Genomic DNA, 23,271 nt, shown 5'->3' with positions numbered 1-23,271 from the left:
GAAGGGCTTTGGGGACGTTTCTGTGCAACCCGACATCTGGAAATCGCCAACACCACTGTCCAAAAGCAGGATCTTCTGGATATTATGCAAGGGGATGCAGTAATCTCAGGTACGATTAAGAGCTTATGAGGATGATGACTTTTAAACTGATATGAGTAAGAGCTGCTTGCAAAATAGAAGGACTATTCAGACAATAAGTTTTGCCAAAATGGTAGGCTTGAAAGTAAACCAAAATAAAAATTTAAATTATTATCCTCTTAGGACAAATGGTTAAAAATTTTAAAAATGGTTCAGGCAAATAACCTTCCTTGTTAATAGCTTGATTTTATAAGCTGCTGTGAATGATCAATATACAATTTCAAAACCATCATGATGTTATGAAAACAGAGAATTATACTGGATAGACTAGATTAGGGAGAAGAATTCTCTTTTCATGGAAAGACAGAAGAAACTAGTCTCTTAAAATTGCAACTAGATTGCACTCTTTTTTCTTTACTCTTCTTCATATTTCTTTGATACTAAGATTTGATGAGTTGCAGCCAAAAAACACAAGCATATTTTTGAGGCAGGGCTTTTGGAAGGTCTTTGGGGTCACCTACCACCTCACAGAACATGATTGAATATCCTTGGCACATCACATCTCAATGTCAACAGGAAACGATGCTGAATTGCTGCCAAATGATACCGGACAAAGTTCTGCTCACTGTACTTGTTCAATGGGACTATTAGTGTTTAGGGTGACTGCCTGGTTTGAATACCATAGCCCCAATCAACAGAGAATATAAATATGTCAGCTAAAATGCTCGACATCATCATTTTTATTTCTCTTCACGATGACATATATCTTTTTTTCAGTATCTGTGCAAGTCCGAAGGACTTCAAGATGTGCAATACACACACCCTACATTCATCATGTTTATGTGTGTGTTAGGTTTGTGTAAAAGAGGGCATGGGGTATCATACCCCTGGAGGGCTCTCTCAAGTCAAGGCAATGTTCCTCTAGGTGCAACGAAGAATGCCTTTCCTGTGATGGAACTTTCCAGTGTGCAGGCATCCCTCGTTTGATTGTTCTCTGCTCCATTGCACTTCACAGATGCCATGGTTTTTTAAAATTTTAAACCAAAGGCAAAGTCCTCCACCAGCAAAATGATTATGACCCGCTTTGGTGTGATACTCACTTTATTGCAGTGGTCTGAACCTGAACTTGCAATATCTCTGAGATGATCAATCGTCCCTCAAATATTCCAAGTAAATATCCCTCCACAGTACCAATTGATACTGTTATGAAACTCCCATTATACTTTATTAAAAGTTAGCATACTTGTTTGCTCTTGAAAATTTCTAAAGGCAAACAATGGTCACAGGTCATTCCCACTTCTTTAAAACAAATGTGTAGGGCAATTAAGACAGGATTATTCTTGACGACAGTTTTCCAAGTAATTTTCCAAAGCAATGTGGTTTGGGCTTATATGATAATGCAAAAATACCCTGTAAAAATTCTAGAGCAAAGCAAAGTATTGATTATAAACAAAGAAGTATAATTTTTTAAAAGAGCTTAGTTTTGAAGAATGGGAAAAAAGTAAAGGGCCCTGTGTTCTCTCTTCAGGATAGAGTCCATATTATTTGTTTTAACTTAAAGCACAATTTTCACTGCCAATGACATACAGCTCCTTGCTTCTCTAAGATACCACATTACAAAATATTTAAACAATATTAGTTGCTTTTATTTGCTTTATGGTAGGAACTATTGACCACCAGCATTTAGTAATCATTCATAATAAGCACAAAACAGCTTCCCCGCCCCTGTTTCATTATAATTAAGGGAAGCACATTTGTAGTAAAGGGCTTCATTTGTTTTCTCATTTGTTTACTCATTCGGCAAATGTTTGAGAGTGCCTACCATGCGGAGTGGACAAGGCAAATATGGTTTCTATGTGCCAAGTGTAGGAATCTTCACAGAGGGGGCAATTACTAGTGATTTGAACACATATATTGTTCATATTGTTTACCATGTAAGTGCTTTCTCCCTCCTTTCTGGTTAAAAGAAAAGTTAAGGACACTCCCAAAATTACGTTTCCTACTTTTTAAAGGTTATTTAGTGTCTGTGAGATATGGAGACAATGTTACCCACCAAATAATCCAATAATCAAGTTGAATATACATTTAAGTGCAAGTACCTGAGCCTTCTTTGAAGGATGTTCAAAGGACAATTCTGCTGACCTAGACTGCACAAAAGGCCATATACCGACAGGTGTTCCTTTAGAACTGGGTCAGAGAGGAAGTCCATAAAGAAGACAGTAGAACACAATTTGCACTATAATCTCATAGCTATTTGGGGTTCAAGTGTGATGGAAATTTAAGATGTTTCTATCTAATCTGTCTGACAAAACTAGTCAATCGCTGGAGGCCACATCTGAAAGAGGGGCATTATTTGGTTGAAGATACTACTCATAACAACAACGTCATTTTTATACTTATGAAGTGTTTTACATTGTTTATAAATTGCAGTATCAGTCACTCACCTGAGCCTATGGTGACCCTGCACAAAAAGAAAGGCAGGTCTTAGTCCCTGTTCAGCAGGTGGAAAAACTAGGTTTTATATGTTAAGGGACTAGCCCGGTTAATTTCTTTCTGATGCACAGTCTCATTAAGTAACTTCTCAAATGAAAGACTAGAATTCTGAGTTCTCAACATGTGTACTCCCAGCTCCAACTCACTGACGAAGGTGCAGATGGTGGAAACTATGCCACCAGAGGAGAGTTTCAGGCCTCTCCCCACACCCCACCCTCATCCTGCCTCTGTTTCCCTTCTAGGTAGGTACTCACACTTCAGTTCTTTCCTCTGACCCTTAAAAAATCAGGTTAGTAGCTAAAATAGATGAAAGCTACTGTATTTTTCCTTTGTAGGGGTGGGTGCAGAAATGGTACAGTACACTAGTATCTTCACCTGGATGGGAATGCAAATGGAGTTTTAAACTGCTCATTAGTGCTGCCACTGGCCTGGCAACATAAAACACTCTCATCAGATCAGACCAATCACCACCCAGTTTTGATTCTGCTTCTGGAGGAAACATAAGTTGGTCCTTGAGAAAAGTGTATTCTGGGTAAGAGGGAAGAGCACAGGAAGAACATTCTTTATGTGGAAAAATGGTAAGCATGGTTAACCAAGAGCAATATCAGATACACAGAGCTGAACAGAGCAGTCACAAATGGATGAAGAAGATCTTTTTGATAGATTTTGAGAGAATACACTGATCTGGTAACTAAGCTCCTGAGGGTAATGGTGTGTGGGCTACCAGACATATAATTAATTAGTACTGTTACTAGTAATGGCCAAACAGACAAGACTTCAATTCTTCCTTGCATTTTTCCTGGAATTTATTGAGAACTTATTTAAAGTTTCTTGTCATTGTTTGGAGGTAAGCTACATTGTAAGAGACTGTTGTTAAGCCTCTCTTCTCTGGTTTTGGTGGCTTAAAATGAATGTCTTGGGTCTTTAAAAGGGGTCTAGAGACAATCCCTTGACTAGGAAAATAGACTCAGGGGAGGATGGCAAGGTGGACCGAGAAGAGGCTGCTTCTGTGTGCTTCTTTGAGTTGCTGCTCTGGCCCAGAAACAAAGAGGCAGCTGCCTTTGAGCCATGGTATTAAACTAACAGGTTGTGACTAGGGACACCAACATCTTGGTTTTCAGCTGCTCTGAACATCTTCATACAAAACTATTTTAAGAACCTTTGCATTTGATCAGGGGGCACATGGGGTTAAGCCTTGTGTTTTCCATTTCAGTTTTAGATCCTAAGCAGGTGCAGTTAGTAGTTCAGAATTTTGAAAATTATTATTGTATATCACTCCAGCTAATGCAAAAATAACATTATACTAAAGAAGAAAAGTATGTTATGGAGATGGAGACTTGTTTCTTAAATAAAATTAAGTTTTTAGGAGTTGAATTTTAAAAATCACTGATATTTTCTTTCATCATAATAACTGTTTAGCAATTTTGGTTAAAAATATAAAAAAATAAAACCATTTGGCTAGAGTTAGGATAATACATAACTATGCTTAGGCCCATAATATCCTACTTATTATTGTTAGAATATTGCTGACAAGAATACCACTGTATATTATGAACATGTAGGGTTGTCTGACAACATTAAACTGTTGTTTCCATCTTTTTTTTTGTTTGCCAATGTCTACTTTACTTTTTAAATTTAATCTTTATCATATTTTTTTCTATTACCATAGTCCTTTTATAACTCTCCATCCCCCATATCACCACACTGTTGTCCACGAGTTCTTTTTCTTTTTTGCTCAATCTCTCCACCCCCTTATCCCCCGCCTCCAGCTGTCATCTGCTCTCCATCTGTAAGTCCATCCCATTTTCCTTGTTAGTTCAATGTGTTCATTAGATTCTACATATATGAGCAAAATCATATGGCATTTGTTTTTCTCTGACTGACTTATGTCACTTAGCATAATGTTCTCTAGGTCCATCCATACTGTCTCGAAGGGTAAAATTTTCTTTTCTCACACCAAGTATAATTCCACTGTGTAAATGTCTCATAGTCATTTTATCCACTCACCTGCTGATGGACACTGGGACTGCTCCATATCTTGGCAATTGTAAATAATGCTGCGATGAACACAGGAGTGCTTATGTTCTTTCAAATTAGTGTTTTGGGTTCCTTCAGATACATTTCCTGAATTAGGATTGCTGTGTTAAAACACAGTTCCTTTCTTAATTTTTGGAGGTATCTCCATACTGCTTTCCACAGGGGCTGCACCAATCTGCATTCCCATAAACTGTGCAAAATGGTTGCCCTTTCTCCACATCATTGCCAACACTCGTTTATTGATTTATTGATGATAGCCATTCTGACAAGTGTGAGATAATATCCCATTGTGGCTTTATTTTGCATTTCTATGATGATTAGTGATGTTGAACATCTTTTCATTTGTCTATTGGCCATCTGTATGTCCTCTTTAAAGAAGTGTCTATTCAGGTCCTTTGTCCATTTTACAATTGGGTTGTTTGTTGTTTTGGTGTTGAGATTTGTAAGTTCTTGATAAATTTTGGATATTAACCCTCATCAGATGTATTAGCAAACATGTTATCACATCCTGTGGGTTGTCTTTTTATTTTGTTGATGATTTTATTTGCTATGTAAGAACTTCTTAGTTTGATATAGTCCCATTTGTTTTTCTTGCTTAGGGAGATACATCCTATAACATATATCTAAGAGCAATGCACCCGAGTTTGCTGCCTATGTTTTCTTCTGTGATTTTTATGGTTTCAGGTCTAACATTTAAATCTTTGATCCATTTTGAATTTATTCTTGTGTATGGTATAAGAAGGTGGTCTAGTTTCATTTTTCTGCATGTATCTGCCCAATTTTCCAAACACCACTTATTAAATAAACTATCTTTAGTACATTGTGTATGCTGTTGAGTATTAATTGATTCTAAAGGTGTGGGTTTATTTCTGGGTTCTATATTCTGTTTCATTGATCTATGTGCCTGTTTTTATGCCAGTACCATGCTGTTTTGATTTCTATGGCCTTATAGTATAGTTTGGTATTAGGTAGCATGATTCCTCCAACTTTGATCTTCTTTTTCGGAATGGCTGTTGCTATACAGGGTGTTTTGTGGTTCTATATAAATTTTTGAAGTATTTGTTCTATTTCTGTGGAATACATAATTGGAATCTTGATAGGAATTGTGTTGAATCTATTGATTGCTTTGGGTAGTATGGACATTTTAATGTTAACTCTTCCTATCCATGAACACAATATGTTCTTCCACTCATTTGTATCTTCTTCAGTGTCTTATAATTTTCCAAGTACAGTTTTTTTACATCCTTGCTTAGTTTTATTCCTATGTATTTTATTCTTTTTGTAGCATTTGTGAATGGGATTGTTTCCTCAGTATCCCTTTCTGTTAGTTCATTAACCGGCATATAAAAATGCAACTGATTTCTGGTATTAACTTTGTATCCTGCTACTTTGGTGAATCCATTTATCAGTTCTAGAGTTTCTTGGTGGAATCTTTGGGGTTTACTATGTACAGTACCACGTCATCTGCGAATAACAGCAGTTGTACTTCTTCCTTCCCAATTTAGATGCCTTTAATTTCTTCTTGTCTGATTGCTGTGGCCAGGACTTCTAGTACTATGTTGAATAAGAGAGGTGAAAGCAGACATCCTTGTCTCATTCCCAATCTTTTGCCCACTGAGTAAGATGCTGGCAGTGGGTTTGTCATATATGGCTTTTATTATGTTTGGGTGTGTTCTCTTTCCCACTTTGCTGAGAGTTTTTATCATAAATGGGTGCTGGGTTTATCAAATGCTTTTTCTGCATCTATTAATATGCTCATGTGGTTTTATTCTTCCTTTTGTTTATGTGGTGAATCACATTTATTGATTTGCCAATGTTGTACCAATCTTTCTTTCCCAATATAAATCTCACTTGATCACCACGTATGATCCTTCTGATGCATTGTTATATTTATTGGTTAATATTTTGTTGAGAATTTTAGTGTACATGTTCATCAGCAATATTGGCCTATACTTTTCTTTCTTTGTAGGTCTTTATCTGGTTTTGGGATAATGCTGTCCTTATAAAATGAGTTTGGGAGCCTTCCCTTCTCTTGAATTTTATGAAACAGTTTGAGAGGTGTTAGTTCTCAGAATATTTGGTAAAATTCATCTGGTCCAGGGCTTTTGTTTGTTGGGAGTTCTTTGAGTACTGCTTCAATTTTACAAGGTATAATCTGTCTATTTCCATTCTCTGATTCTTCCTGATTTAGTTTTGGAAGATTGTATGTTTCCAGGAATTTAATCATTTCATTCAGGCTGTCCAATATGTTGGTATATAGTTGTTCCTAGTACTTTCCTAAAATCATTTTTATTTCTTTGGTATCACTTGTTATTTCTCCTCTTTCATTTCTGACTTTATTTATTTGGTCATCTCTGTCTTTTTCTTGATAAGTTTGTTTAAAGGTTTGTCAATCTTGTTTTTTTCTTCAAAGAATCAGATCTTGGATTCATTGGTCTTTTGTACCACTTTAAAAAGAGTCTTATTTTGCTTATTTCTGCTCTGATCTTTATTATTTCCTTCCTTCTACTCATTTCGGGCTTTGTTATTCTTTTTGAAATCCTTAAGTGTAAAATTGGATTGCTTAGTTGAGCTTCCTCTTTTTTTTTTTTTTTTGAGATAGGCCTGTAATGCTATGAATTTCCTTCTTAGGATTGCTTTCCTAGCATCCCACAGATTTCGCACTACTGTGTCTTCATATTCATTTGTTTCAAGGTATCTTTTGACATCTTCCTTGATCTCGTTGTTGACTCATTCATTGTTTAATAACATGTTATTTAACCTCCATGTCTTTGTGTGTTTTTCAGTGTTCTACTTGCAGCTCATTTCTAGTTTCATAGCATATGGTCAGAGAAGATGCTTGACATGTTTCAATCTTCATAAATTTATTGAGATTTATTTTTTGTCCTAACCTGTGGTCTATCCCAGAAAATGTTCCATGTACACTTCAAAAGTGTGTATATTCTGTTGCTTTAAGATGAAATGCTCTGAAGACATCAATTAAATCCATTTGATCTAGTGTGTTGTTTAAGGTTGCTGTCTCCTTGTTGATTTTCTATCAGGAATATCTATCCATTAAAGTTGATGGGATGTTAAAATCCCCAATTATTACTGTAGTTCTGTTGATCTCTCCCTTCATGTCCATCACATATTTAGGTACACCTAAGTTGAATGTGCAAATGTTTACTAGGTTTATATCTTCTGGTTAGATTGTTCCCTTTATCATTAGGTAATGTCCTTCTTCATCTCTTATGATAGCCTTGGTTTTGAAATCAATTATTTTGGATATAAGCATTGCTAGCCCCACTTTCCACTTGCATAAAACATCTTTTTCCATCCCTTTACTTTTAGTCTGTATGTATTTTTTAATCTGTGATGGGTTTCTTGAAGGCAGCAAATATATGGGTCTTGTTTTCTTATCCATTCAGCTACCCTGTGTCTCATGGATGGAGCATTGAAGCCATTTATATTTAATGTGATTATTGATAAATATGTATTTAATGCCATTTTATTGTTAGACTATTTTCTTCTTTCTTTCTCTCCTCCACCTCCTTCTTCTTTAAGCAAACCTTTTAACATTTCTTGCAGTACTGGTTTGGCGTTAACAAACTCCTTTAGTTTTTTTCTTCTCTGGCAAACTCCTTATTTTTCCAGTGATTTTAAGTGATAGCCTTGTTGGGTAAAGTAGCCTTGGTTATAGGTCCTTGCTTTTCATCACCTTGAATATTTCATGTCACTCCCTTCTGGCCTGAAATGTTTCCTTTGAAAATTGGACCACAGTCTAATGAGTGCTCCCTTGTAGGTAACTACCTGCTTTTCTCTTGTGGCTTTAAGGATTCTCTCCTTGTCTTTAAAAGTTATCATTTCACTTATGATGTGTCTTAGAGTAGGCATGTTTGGGTCCAACTTGTTTGGGACTCTCTGAGCTTTCTGGACTTGTGTGTCTTTTTCCTTTAGCAGATTAGGGAAGCTTTCAGTCATTATTTCTTCAAATAGGGTCTTGATCCCTTGCTCTCTCTCCTCTCCTTCTGGTATTTCCATGATGGGGATGTTGTTGTGCTTCATGTTGTCAAAATGTTTCTTAAGCTTTTGTTTAAAAATTTTTTTTCCTTTTTGCTACTCTGCCTGGGTATATTTTTCTATCTTGTCTTCTAAATAGCTGATTCTATCCTCTGCTTGATCTAACCCATGTTTTATTCTTTCCAGTGCATTATTTATTTCAGATATTGCATTCTTTATGTCTGGTCCTTTTTTATAGTTTCTATGTCATTTTTCACACTGTTGAGTATCCTTGTAATTATTACTCTAAACTATCTGATAAACTGCTTGCCTCCATTTGTTCTTCTTCTGGAGAATTCTCTTGTTTTTCATTTGGGGTCTGTTCCTTTGCCTTCCCATTTTGGATGCTTCTTTGTATCCTTCCACCCCTGACCCCAGCAGTGGGGAACTGCTGATCAGTGATATTCCCTCAAACTGTAATGTGCAATTGAGTTTAAGCACCACAGGGCAGGGCAGGGTATTTTTTTGTGGGTGGGGCTATTGCTTCCCTTCAGGCTGATGCCACTTGGAGAGAAGTGCTCTGCTTAAGAAAGATGGTTTCTGTAGTATGAGGAATGACTCAGCACAGGCATCCTCATGGCTCTTCCTTTAGTTCTCTCCATAGAGCCACTGACCTCTGACTGTTCTGAAATGTCTCTAGTCTTCTCTGCCCTCCCTCTGCTGGAGCCCAGTAAAAGTTCCTGCAAACAAAATTTTGTGTGTTGGCCCTTTAAGAGGCTCTCTGTGTCTCAATCTGTCTCTCCCTGACAGACAGAAACACCACTGCTTTTCACAACTGGATGTTATATGGGTTCCTTTCCAGCTCTGGTGCTATAGGGTTGGGAGCCCAGCTTGGGTTTAGACCCAACACTTCTCAGGGGGAATCCCCTGGCTGCTGAACCATCCCTCTTGCACTTCAGCTGCTGCGAGCCCAGTCTGCCATTTCATGTCTCCTCCACTCTCCCTGCCAGTCTTGTTGTGGTGAAGAGGTTTCTTCTCTCTGTCCGTGGTTATAAGGCTTCTCTTCAGCTAGTGCTCAGTTGGTTATTCAGGATGATTTCTCTATAATTGTAATTATAGAGAAATAATTATAATTTCTCTTAGTTGTAATTCCATTTTGTCCTGGAGGAGGTTAGCATAGCTTCCATTTAACTCCTTCTCCATGTTGGATTCTGCCATGGCTTTCCTTTTGAATTTTGATAATTAGAGACAAAGATCCACTTCCTGAAGCTACATAGAGTTGAAACAAAAGTAAATGCAATACAAAACAAAGCCCATTTCTTTTAAAATGTTTTAAGCTAAGTATTTGTAATTTCTCTGAAATTTATATAGGTCTTCCTTGCATATAAATCAAACCTTAATAAAATAAATGCAAAAGAGATGTTAAGAATCACCATCTTTTTGCTTTGCATTAAAAGCCCTCCATTGCAAATTTCAATGAGCATATTCTACTTTTGTGTTGATATATGGAATTCTTACAGAGGTTTTCAGTGGGAAAAAATAAAACACAATTATAGAGTACTAAAATAAACAAAGAAAAAAACAAATAACTGTGGCAAATAACTGACATACTCCACTCTTATCCCTCCTTTTACAGATAAGGAATTGAGACCTGTGGGAGTTTTCCCAGTCTTGGGACGAAAGATACTTGTTTTTCTAGAGACATTAAAAATGATGAAGCTACAGAAATTCAACTCTCTACTCTTGTGTGACACTGATTGTTAAAACTGCACTGTCTGATGAAAAAAGGCATGGGCAAAACTATGCAAAAAAGTCTAAGTAGCTGCCTTCCAAATGCTGTGTTGAGAAATTGGCCAAAGGCTGCTGGCTTCTGACAAATACATAATTACGAGGGAAAATCAGCTGGTTTTAGTAGTTGCTAGGCAATATTGTATACATTGTATCTGTGAAAAACAACAGCCACCACCCTACCACCACTAGCACCACAGCCCTTACTCACTGTGGGAGGGTGGCACAAAAGAAGATGACCCTGGTCATATTTGGGAGGGGCAGCCATTTGTTCATTTATTTACTTATTTATGTTACAAACAAATGCCAGGCACTTTCTGGGTCCTACAATCCAATGTTGATCTTGGAATGACAACACAGTAGCAATGAGATAAAGAGCAATGCTCACGACTACAACATAGTAAGGGCTGTTTGAATACAGAATTATCAGATAAAATCCCAGTTAGAACTAAACCAATAGATGCATGTGTTTATTCTAATGCATAATGTCTAAGAGCATGGGTTTTCCCAGATGACATCATGAGTTCTAATTCCAGTTCTGTGTGATCTGAAGTTACTCAACCTCTCAAAGCCTTCAGTTTCCTCAATCATAAAATGGTGATAATAATGTACTTGCCTTGTGGAGAGCAATAAATGAGAAATATAAGTACAGTCAGTGTTCAACAATCAGGAGCTATTATTATCAAGACAGAAAACTCCCACTGTGGTGGTACAGATTGGGTCTAACAAGATTCAGCCTTAAGAATGTAGTATGCCAGATCCTTCTGAGAAACAAACAATGCTACAAGGCCCAGAATACACAAAGACACAAAACCTTGGATCCCTTGGACCAGATTAATAAGACTGGAGCTAGAAACATCATTTAAAAACCCAGGGAGCTGGCAGTGAAATGATGTGTTTTCTTTGGGACCCTAAGAACCACTTCCTTAAATACTAGATGCCCATGCACAGGTATGAATTAAAAATGCCAAATTTTGTGGTCTTCCCATTTAAAAAACCTAGGAAGTTTATTATTAAATGCAAACCATACATTTCCTTGGTCTATATTAAAGAAGTAGAAATATTCTTTTCTATTCCCTGAGATTCTCTAGCCACAGTCAAGTAACTATTTTTTCCAATTATCTTGCTGTCTCCTGCCATAAAATTTAAATCATGTAATGAAAGTTCCACACTCACAATGTTATAATTTATGGGCTCACGGCCCAGAGGATTCTGAGCAGACAATGAAATTGCTAAATGTGTGTAAATTATTTCAGAATGGGAAATGACTCTTCCTGTGTCGCAGGGATTATTTATACAACACTACCTTGGGAGAATGTTAATGGGAAAGCATTAAATTACTCCTTTTAAAACAAGGGACTTCCATGGAGTTTTACTTGTTCTTTCCTAATTTGGAAAGACAGCAATTGCACACACAAAACAGCAATGTTTTGCTATCCTACTTGTAAATGGCTAGGTCAGGTTTCAGAAAAACTGCACCAATGCATTAAAAACCTGCCCAGTGTGTGGAAGGAAGGCTCCAGCTCAAACTATACTGTATCTTGCACAACCCTGAGATTAAAAAAACTGGCCAGATGGGAGCTGTAGATCCATCATTTTTTTCATGTTGTATTATCTTTAAGTACAAAGACTCTTCCAGTCATGTCACCTAGAGATCTTTTCAGACATTGTCTGTTTGGCTGCCAGTCTTGTCTCTCTTTTCAGCAATGGTGAGGCAGATACCCTTAAAAGGGAACAAAATGACCAGGAAGGTGGACTCCTAGCTAAGTGCTGAAAGAGGCCATAATGTCTCTTTAGTTTACCTCAAATTCATATGCACTTGGTAATTTTCCCAGATGGTATCATAAAACTGCAATCATGACCTAAGTAATATCGTTATTTCAATGAGAATTCTATTATTATATTCCCATGTACATCTGGATAGTTCATTTGTACAAGGCAATTTCAACTGAAAAGAGAATTCGAAAGGTCCAGCTAGGTCTAGTGGAATTAATTTGTATAAAAACAAGAATTTTTTTTAACACCAGGGAAGAACATAAAGATTTTCACTTGTACTTGTAACTCTAAAACAGTAGCTCAGCTTGAACTGGTAGCTACAAATTTATATCTCTTGGCTGTGTTACAAAATACACAGGTATTTAATAAGTTCAGAGTTAGATCAGATACATTCTAGTGGCAAAATGCCAGTTGCCATACTAATGGGGCTTTTGCATTTCTACCCTTTGCCCCACTTGACCAGAAAACATTTTTCTTAGAGTTTCCTTCGGCATATTTTGGCTATATTACTAATTTTCAGTAAATTCATACCTCAGTACCCACAGGGGATTGTTTCCAGGACCACCACATCAAAATCTGTGGATGCTCAAATCCCTTACATAAAATGGCACAGTATTTATATATAACCCTGTATACTTTAAATTATCTCTAGATCACTTATAATACCTAAAAATGTAAATGCTATGTAAATAGTTGTTATACTGTATTGTTTAGGGAATAGTGACAAGAAAAAGTGTCTACATGTTCAGCACAGATGCAAACATCATAGGCCTAACTATAATAAATAGTACACATCAGCAATGACATAACGTTTTTCTTCCAATATTTTCTAACTATGGTTGATTGAATTGGTGGATGAGGAACCTGTGGTTACAGAGGGCCAAATGCAGGTTTTTTTAAAGCAGCAAAATAGCCTCTGGTGTTTAAAATTTTCCAAATGTGAAAATGTATTACAGGGATCAGAGTACAGGGATTAGTGACACAACCAGTCAGGCACCCCATAGATGAATCAGAGGAGATTTAACTCATCTGAAGGATTCCAGGGGAAGCTTACATTCTCAGCAGAAGGTGAGCAACATGCCCTAGAACAGTCACGGGTGCAAGTTTCTGGGCCCTAAAGCCCTTACTAGGGAAACAGAATTACAGAGGATGTCGCCCACGCACAAAAAGAGATCCCCTTGTGCAACTAAGGACTCATTCTTCAGTTCTCAACCTTTCTTTGGGGAAAGAGCCAAAGTGGGGCTTTGTAAGACATCCCCTCACAGACTGGCTCCAGATCCTTTGCCACCATTTCCTGCCATCTCTACAAGAGTTCTTGCTCTAGAAGTCATACTGTATCTCCAGCAATGCTGAGATTAACAAATCTGGCCAGATAGGAGGGTCAGTGGAACAGATCCTGATTAGCCAATACACAGAATGGGTGCAGCCTAGGCTGGCCTGGAGGAGGACTGAGCTCCCACCAAGTCTGACACCATCACCTGCGAGCGCATGTCTGTAGGGTATTCCACACTCTGGAAGGCTGTACTTCTGCTTATAAAGGTGTCCTGACTGTACCAACTTGTTTTTGTGTCCCTTCAAGGAGTCAACCCCTTCTGATTTACTGAAGTGTCCAGGTCTGATTGTTCCTCTATCCCAGTCCTCCACTGACAGAAATTCCGTATTTTCTGCAGATCTTGTGCATAGCACACACAGATGTTTTCTCTTCAAGACTGACCTGGTTTCTAGATTCCCAAGCACAATTCTGTCCAAACCAATAAATAAGTCTGATGGTGAGAAGCTATGTAAAATGAATGACTTCCAAGGTGGGTTTTAAGTAAGAAAGAATGAGAAGAAATAGCTCATTGTTAAAAGGAGAGATTACAAGCTACTTTCAAAAGCTTAATTGCATCAGAGGAGGCTGCCAACTGAGTCTAAGGTGTGCCATATAGAGAGGGAAGAGCGAGAACAGCAGCAAGTGTGGGCTCCTATAAAGGGAACCACTCCTCTGGAACACATCCTGGGACGGCATCGGCTTCACCTAGCAGTTGTTTTTCATTTCCATGTTCCAGACCACCTTTGGGTGAGGATTAATGACCTTCCCTCAGCACATTGACCTGGAGTGCCATTAATCTCCAGGTAATGCCATGTCGGTCCTGCTTAAATAATACATGAGAAATTTTGCATGTTAGGTTAAAAATTTTGCATGTTAGGTTAAAAATCTCACAGCCACTTAACTAACCCTTTCAGTGACTACTGAGTCTTCCTGGAATTCCCTTTTACCTCAGAATTCATTAACATTTTAGTTATAGTCTAAAAAAGAAAAATTCTTCTTGGAGGGTAAACTAAATTTGCAAAAACATGTCAAAAAGGATGTTATTAGTCTAAACTCCTAAAATCTGTATGTGTTTCATGTACTTGGAAATTGAATGTTGCTACCCCCAAATCAATACTATTGGTCAGGGTCAGTCATAGGCCATTTCAATTTTAATGTTTGATAGGAGAATACATTATGTGCTAAAACAGCTTTGTAAATGGGCTAGAAAAAGTGATATAGGCATGAATATTTGCAGGCTGTTAGAGGAATATTCGAGACTTAAATAATACTTGTTAAGATTTCTTGTGAACACTCTGTGCAAGACAATAGCTATAGCTAAGTATAGCAGAATAAACAAATCACACTCCAAGTTTCCTACAAATATAAGTCATACCATGAGGAGAGAGTTAGATACAAGCAAACATTGTAACAGAGAGATCAGAATGAATGCGCAGGTGAAGTGTGGCTGCTAGCAACAGAAGTGACAACAGAGGTGGAAAATGGGAAGAATCAGGGGTGGCAGTGGCCAGACAGCAAGCCCACAGTGGTGCAAATGATTGTTCTCAGCCACTCTCCAGGGGAAGAGGAAAACAACAGAGGCGATGGTTTTTATCCCTACTTTTCCTGAATTTCTTTCCACTTGAGGAGAGTCAAAAGGTAAGGGCACTTGGTGCCATCACTAAAGCGACAGGGCTACACTTTCTGCCACTCCTGCAGAAGGGGAGGAGGCCCTCACCTCTAACCTTTGGATTCCTAGGTTTTGCAAAAGCAGGCCTTGGTCACTGCACTGGATTCTTCTCTGCCTTGGTCACTGTCCTCTTGGTCTTTAGAAGACAAGCCTGTGCTCCAAGCCATTGTCCTTTAAACAAAGTTGTGAACCAACAGTTTTGTTTAAAAGTTTATAAGAATGGTAACCACATTGCTAAATCTCTCTGGGGTATCTCAAACAAAATCTGGTTCAAATTCGTTGTTAAAAAAAAGAAGCAGCTCAGAGTTTTTAAATAAACATATAAAGATAACTGATGTAGTTAACAGTCTTTGCGTGACCACAGAAGATCTTGGTCTTCTGATACTTGCTTGGGCAGAGGTCAGGGTGGGTCACTCAGTGAAGGGGCCTCCAACCAGTCCATCTGGATACACTGCTGGAGCCACCCTCTAAGCAGCCCCCACCATGCAACCTGCACGACTGTGGGGTGGGAGTGGCTAGGGAGGGCTGTCTTCACTACAGCCTACCTCTCCAACCCCGACACACACAGACAGTAGTTATCTTCATCTCAGGGAAATAAGAAACAACCTCTTCGCAGAGGATTACTAGAAGCCCCAATCTGGTTACCTGGCCTCTGGGCCTACAAGCAAAAAAGGGGTACAAATGGACACTTCTAATAATAGAAAATCTCTGCATTAAGGCAGCTGATTAAACAAGCTATTGGGAATCCTGGAAGCTCCATGCTCATGGTTCTGACTAGTGGGGGTTCATCTGCACACAAAGATCAGCTGTTCTTTAATAATGTCTCCAGCATTCAGTGTACAAAGACCTTTCCCTTTAGGGTAAAGAGGCAGATCCATTTTAATGCAACAGTCTATTTGAACAAACCTGCTTACTGCAAAGCCAGTCAGGCCAAACCCCAAGGTTTTCCTGTCAGTTTCCCAGGGAGAAGTTTGTAATAGCCACTGGAAGTGTCCATTCTAGGGCTTCTAGTTCAGTCTGTGCTAGCAGCCAGCATGCATCTCCCCATCCCTACTACGGCCCTCCTCTGACCATACCTCCTTTGTGCTCAACACTCAGAATGGTTTCGTCATCTGCCAAATCCATGCTTCCAACTTTGCTAGAAAAACCTGGCTCAAGATTTGGGGAAGAAGCCCCTAAACACTCTAGATCTTTAGGTACATAGAAGACTCATGCTGAGAGTAGATTTTGGGAAAATTAAAATGCTTATGCTTCAGTGGTTTGGTTCCATGCCAATACCTGTGCGGCATCTCTAAAAGAGCAATGACAGCCTTCAGAATGGAGCTGTTCTGCTCAGGACTCAGGATTCCCTGCTTGTCTCTCGGGCCAGCTCTCACTGCCATTCTGAGCTGCTGCTTTCTTCGTGGCCTGATTGGGTTCCTCTCGAAGAGCCACTCTGTTTATGTGGTGAGACTTCTAATCACTAGTTGCCTTTTAAAGACTCCTGGCATAGGATCACAGAGTGCACAGGAATACACAAAAGTTGGAGAAGGTCTTTCACAAAGTGTAGATCTATGCACCTCCTAGTCAGTGTTTGGCTTCATTTTTATAGCATTTAGCATCCCAAGCATCAACCACATATATTTTTCTCCTCCACTGGCACCTACACAGCCACGAGCAGAAGGCATTACACTGCCTTTTCCTTTAAAGTGCCTGTGCCAATCTGCTCTGCCTTGGCAGAGCTCGAAGGTAGAAGGAAAGGCTATTTTTGATGAGAGGGCTTAGCAACATTCCCTAAACAGAAAATATCTTTCCTATGTACTCAAAGTATTATAGAACATTTAAAAATTGTAATTCAGTCTCTGACCCCAGAAAAAGGAGAAAGTTGGCTTTGTATGGTGTTGTCTGCGGTAGCCAAGTAAAGACCTAACAAATTCAGAGGATTCACAGTGTCCTTGGGCTTGTTCTGTCAGTCAATCACTGAATAGCGACTGAACGCAAAGCACTGTGGGAGAGACAGAATGGAATGAAGCACTAATCCCTGCCCTTGAGGGACTGTAAGTTTAGCAGAAGAACTAGAAAAAACATACAAACTATTAAATAGTAGAGAATAGGAAAAGTATCGCAAGAGATAAAATGTGCTGGGGAGATTCAAAGGGGAGAGCGCCCATTGGTGGAGAAACAGAAATCACGTTTACTATAGGGATCCGATTTCCTCCACAAGCACCCTATGCAGAGGGAAGGCTTTTAAGGTTACTTCTGCTCTCCTTTTTATCCCCTCTCTGAGGACATTTATTCATTCTCTCACCACCCCAATCCCTCCTGTCATGGAGTGGATCGGATGGCACAGGAGTTACATTGCAGGGCATATTTATTTTCACTACAATCAGGAATTCCAATGGAAGCACTTTGCTGGAAGCAAGGCTATAACTTTTCTTCAGCTGTTTACCCTCTGCCTTTTCTTCGCTTCTCCTAACCTGGTGCCCCTGCCCGAGGCCATTCTCACCCAGCTGCAGAGCTGCACCTCTCTTCCCAGCCAAGTAGCAAAGCTTGCTTCCAGAAAAGTCTCTGGTCCTTTCTTGTGCCTATGGCCAGCATACCACCTCTTCTTGTGGACAAGGAGGAGTTGCCATTTCAGCTGTAGCATTAATTGTCCCTTAGTCATGGAAAGTAGGACAGCAGCTGTGCCTGGAAGGGGAGGAAGAAAAAAATATTTCCTTCCCCACTTTCTGTATAAAGCTGTCTTGGACAGTAATTGGTAACCTACACTCAGAAGAGGTTGTTGCTTGTTTGCTTTTCACCATAGTCTAATGAGAATTCCAATTTGCACCACACAGCTCCAGAATTCTCCAGGTAGAAAGCAGCCAAGGTACCCCAAAGTCTGATTGGCTCCCTACATGCAAGTGAGAGGCCAGCATCATCCCACACTTCCTTCTCTGCTCTGCATTACCTGGGCTAAAGGACTGCCTCCTGACACCTCAGGAGCTAACTAAGCATCTGTGGACCACTCCACCGGAATGGGAGAGGTCAGGAAAGGGAGGCCCTCTTCACTAAATGCCTAGGACACCTTCACAGCAGCAGTTCACCTGAACCTGCAGCAAGGCAATCACTAGCCTTACCGGGCCCCAGACTCTATCAGAGACCTCACAGCCTGCATTCCCAGACAGCAGCAAAACCCAGCCATCTCTAGTCAATTATTCTCTCTTCTACTGTATTTTCATACCCATACAACTCTGCTTTCTCCCTCAGGTTCTTCCCTTCCTCTCTGACTTCCCTTTAAATTCTTCCCATGGTATTGACTGTTTTAAGACATGTGGAATCGTGCAAAAGCACAGCTATGCAGTCAGGCAGATCTGGATTTATTAATTCTAATATGGACTTTCTGTGTGACTCTAAATGATGCACGAAGCCTCTCTGTGTCTTATGTTCTCACCAGTAAAATCCAGAGGACAGTAATTAGTCTGTAGAGTCCTGCAAAAATTAAATGCATAAAACAAGTATAATGCCTGGCTTATCCCAGGTGCTTAAGAAATGACAGATACTGCTGTTACTGGAATTTCCACATGCTTACTCTTCTCACAGACTCTTCTTCCCTCCTCTCATTCCATCTCTTGTCCAACCCTTCCTCCAGGATGAACAACATCTCAGTCTCTCAAGAGAAGACTTCATGCTCCCACCGCCCATGAGTGGGAGCATGGGGAGCACCAAGTGAGGGGTAGCAGCATTCTACAGGCCCCACAGTGCTGCTTCCAGGCCATTCCTTTCCACATCAAAACCCATCCTTTCTCAAGACTCAAGCTATCAACTCATACCATGCTTGTCCGGTCCCCAGTTCTGCCTACCATCCTCTCCTCATCATTCCATCTACTTAATAAGGACTGGCAACTGGGTCAAACTTTTCCTTCCTAATTCCTTCCCCATTGTGAGTAGCCACAACTTTTTGAATATGGATAACCTTTACAATAACGAGACTCCAGAGTTTCTTGACTCTAAAGTCCTGTGCACACTTCACTTCAGCAATCCAGTTTCATAGCTATACCAGGAAAGTTCCACCTGTGCCCACCTGTGTTACTTGACTATACTTAAGTGGTTCACACGTCTGTCTCTCCTTCATGAACTTCAGCTCCTCACCACTGGATACCACATTTTATTTGACTTTTATCCTTATTCCTAGACAGAGTCTGGTACACAGTAGGTGTTTAATAAGTATTTATAGAATGAATAACATGGTACATTTTAACTTTTTTTTTCAGTTTGCAATATGCTTCTCTATTATTTCCTTTGAGTACTGCTTTAGGAAGGTAGAAACAGTATTACAATTCCCCTCTGTAAATACTGAATTGAGGCTCAGAAAAGTTCAGTGACTTACTCAAGGTTATATGGTATGTCTATAATAACCAACCACCTAAAGGCCAGCTGGGTTTTTCCTACCATCCCAGCTATAAGAATAGCCCTCTTCTTCCCTTCCCTTCCCTTTCCTTCCTTACTTGTTCTTTTGTGAAAGGGAAAAAGAAAAATCAGAAGGATGATAGCTTCTTCATCCCATGTACATATGAATGGTTCTGAGAGGATTATGCATGTCTGTGCTCCCAAGGCCTCCTGCCACCAGACTGTAGGTTAAACTCCCATGATCTTCTTAAAAGAACTGTGTAATGTTATATTTCATTGCCCCCAATGTGAACACTAACATGATAAATGTTCACTCTATTACTCACATTAAGTAGATTGTAAAACTGGAAAATGCAGGAATCCAATCTTGTGTTCTCTGATTTAATTTAATCCTGGATTTAAGCTTTCTGAAAAAGCCCACAAAATGACAATTCAAAACTCTTCTGGGTTACCAATGAAACATGACCATTGGCAATAATTTGAAAACTACCTTTTTATATATACAACTCCCTCATGCAATTGGCAAAACAAAACTGCCCGCTGAACCAGTCTACACAACGTCCCATACATAAACGAGTCCTAAATTCTTAACTGGAATCTGATTTACAGTCCCAAGTGAATGAATGAATGAAAAATCTTTCTTATCTGAGGCATTTGTAATTTTTAAAATATTTTCCTAGTTAAAGGAAGCCATTTAAAAAAGGTGGGATTACAGTTAGTGGTTTATTTTAATGTTATGTTTCCACTCCTGTATATGGCAATGATTTTTGTGAAATTCAACATTCTTTAGGAAAGCACCGCTGTTAGACTCTAAGTGACACAAAGTTTTCTGGTTATAGGGACTTACACTCCAGTACTGAAGAGAGAAATGCAAAAACATATCCATACTACAAGCAAGTTTCCTTGGCATGTATTGATATCTACTGACAGCAAGAGCCAAAGTTCAATTATTATTAATAAAAATAAATGACAATAATAGCTAACATCTAAGTGCTCACTGTATGCCAAGTGCTGTGCTGAATACTTTAATACAATAACCTATTCAATTCTAAGAATGTTATGAGGTAGGTATTACAATCACCATGTAACAGATGAGGAACCTGAGCCTGAGAGATTCAGTAACTTGCCTCAAGTCAAAGAGCTGGTTAAATGGTAGAATTGGGACTAAAACACAGTACTTATTCCATTCCATCTCATTATCTCCAACTAAAGCATCTCACCACCAACTCACTTTATTTTTCTTGCCCACTGTCAGTATGAACCTGCTAACTGCGGAGGGACGCACAGGTGGGTTTTCAGCAGGCTGTGCTGCCGTCAGCCCAGCAGAGGCCAATGGTGTGACAATGACAAATTATATCACAGACAGGAGTCAAAGCAGTCACTGACCTATGGTCTTGTTGCTATTTTGATTTTACTAGATTTTTCAAATGGCAATGTAGCATGTATCGTCACTGGGCCTAGCTAAACACTCAAAATTATTATCACCTGACAAGAGATGCCATTGTTGATAAAATTGAAAAAAACAACAACAACAAATTAACTGATAAAGGTTTCTAATGAGTAAAAAAAAAACCATGAAGCTATTCAGAAAAAAAATGCAATAAAACCATTACAACTTAGAGGGTATCAAATATCCTAACTGAATATTTTGTTGGAACAGAGGCCCAATCTTGGGTTGAGGAAAATTTTAAAACCAAGGAATAAATCTTTGTGATATTAGCTGAATAATGAAGAATATCCAAACCCAGAGCTAATTATTAGTGTCAATGAAAAATGATGTGAAAAATAATGGTTTGGAAAATGTTTATGACACATAGCCTTATAAAAAAGTGGGTCTGAAACAGAGTGTGATCCCATTTTTTACATACAAATCTAATAAAACATGTATAGTCCTTGCACGTTAAAAACTATAAAATGCTAATGAAAGTCATCAAAGATTTAAATGGAGAGACCCACTAGCCCTCACTGGTGTGGCTAAGTGGGTTGGGCATCATCCTGCAAACTGAAAGGTCACTGGTTCGATTCCCAGTCAGGGCGCATGCCTGGGTTTCAGGCCAGACCCCTGGTTGGGGGTGTGCAAGAGGCAACTGATGGATGTTTTTCTTGCATATAGAAGTTTCTCTCCCTCTCTTTCCCCCCTCCCCACTCTCTAAAAATAAACAAATAAAACCTTTAAAAATGTTTAAAAAGTGAATGGAGAGACACACTATGTTCATGGATTAGAACACAAAATAGCAAATATGTCTATTTGCCCCAAATTGATATACAGATTTGATTCAATTTCAACAAAATATGTAGCAATTTTTGTATATATAGACAAGATAATTAAAGGCAAAAAAATAGAATAGCTAAAACAAACAATGTTGAAAGATAAGGAAAAAGTGGGATGACAGAATATACCTAGTTTCAAAATTTATGTAGGGTACACTGATCAAGACTGTGTGTACTGGTGGACAGACAGACACATGTCTTGATGGAACAGAACAGAGAACTCAGAAAGAACTCATGCGAATACACCTAACTGATTTTTCAAAATGGTGGAAATGCAGCACCACCAAAAAAAAAAGAGAAAAAGATAAGCCTTTTCAATAAACAGTGTTAGAGCAATTGAACACACAGACAGAAAAAATGAACTACAATCTCAATCTACCACCTCACCCGAAAAAGTAACTGAAAACAGATCACGGACTTAAACGTAAAGTATAAAATTGTAAAACACTGAGAGAAAAAGTAAGAGTAAAATCTTTGGGATCTAAGGCTGCACTTGACACTAAAAGCACAATCCACGGGGGGAGAAACAGACAGATTAGATTTAACCAAAATGTCAAATTTTTGCTCTGCAAAAGACCCTTTTTAAGAGGATGAAAATAGAATCTTGAGATTGGAAGAAATTATTTGCAAATCACATATCTGACAAAGGACATCCATCTAGAATATATAAAGACACCTCAAGATTTAACAGTAAAAGACAAACAATCCAATTAGAAAATGGGCAAAAGGCAAAAACAGACATTCTACCAAAGGGATATAGAGATGGCAGATAGGCATATGAACAGATATTCCACATCATTAGTCACTAAGAAAATGCAAATGCAAATGAGATCTTACTACGCACTTATCAGAATGGCTAAAATTAAAAAATAGTGACAATACCAACTTCTGGTGAGGCTTCAGAAAAACGAGATTACTCATACGTAGCTAGCTGGTGGGTGTAAATTGGTGCAGTCACTCTGGAAAACAATTTGGCAGCTTATTAAAAAACTAAAATACGACCCAGCAATTGCAGCTCTGGGCATAGATCCCAGAGAAATGAAAACTTACGTTCACACAGCAGCCTGTACACAAAAGTTTATGGCAGCTTTATTTTAATGGCCCCAAACTGGAAACAACCTAGATGTTCCTTAATGATAAATGATATGATTATACCCATACTGTAGATTATAACTCAACAAATAAAAGGAACCGACTACTGCAACACATAACCACCTAGATGAATCTCCAGAGAATTATTCAGAGTGGAAGTCAATCCCAAAGGTTATATCTTACACGATTCCATGTACAGAGACGGATAACAGAAAGCAGTTGCAGGGTTTTGAAGAGATGGTGGAGGTGTGAGGGAAATGGCTGTGGNATACGTAGCTAGCTGGTGGGTGTACATTGGTGCAGTCACTCTGGAAAACAATTTGGCAGCTTATTAAAAAACTAAAATATGACCCAGCAATTGCAGCTCTGGGCATAGATCCCAGAGAACTGAAAACTTACGTTCACACAG

General features: G+C 38.8%; 2 protein-coding genes across 2 annotated transcripts in view; one reads left to right on the top strand and one right to left on the bottom strand.

Moving 5' to 3' along the window:
- The window catches only part of CMSS1 (cms1 ribosomal small subunit homolog), a 395,148-nt gene that overhangs the window by 74,438 nt on the left and 297,439 nt on the right, over nucleotides 1–23,271 (bottom strand). The window lies entirely within an intron of this gene.
- The window catches only part of FILIP1L (filamin A interacting protein 1 like), a 312,935-nt gene that overhangs the window by 463 nt on the left and 289,201 nt on the right, over nucleotides 1–23,271 (top strand). The gene's annotated exons all lie outside the window — the stretch shown is intronic.

This window comes from Sturnira hondurensis, unplaced genomic scaffold (assembly GCF_014824575.4).
Source record: "Sturnira hondurensis isolate 20B ecotype Veracruz unplaced genomic scaffold, ASM1482457v3 Scaffold0010428, whole genome shotgun sequence".
NCBI lineage: Eukaryota > Metazoa > Chordata > Mammalia > Chiroptera > Phyllostomidae > Sturnira > Sturnira hondurensis.
This window is presented reverse-complemented; position numbering and strand designations above follow the sequence as displayed.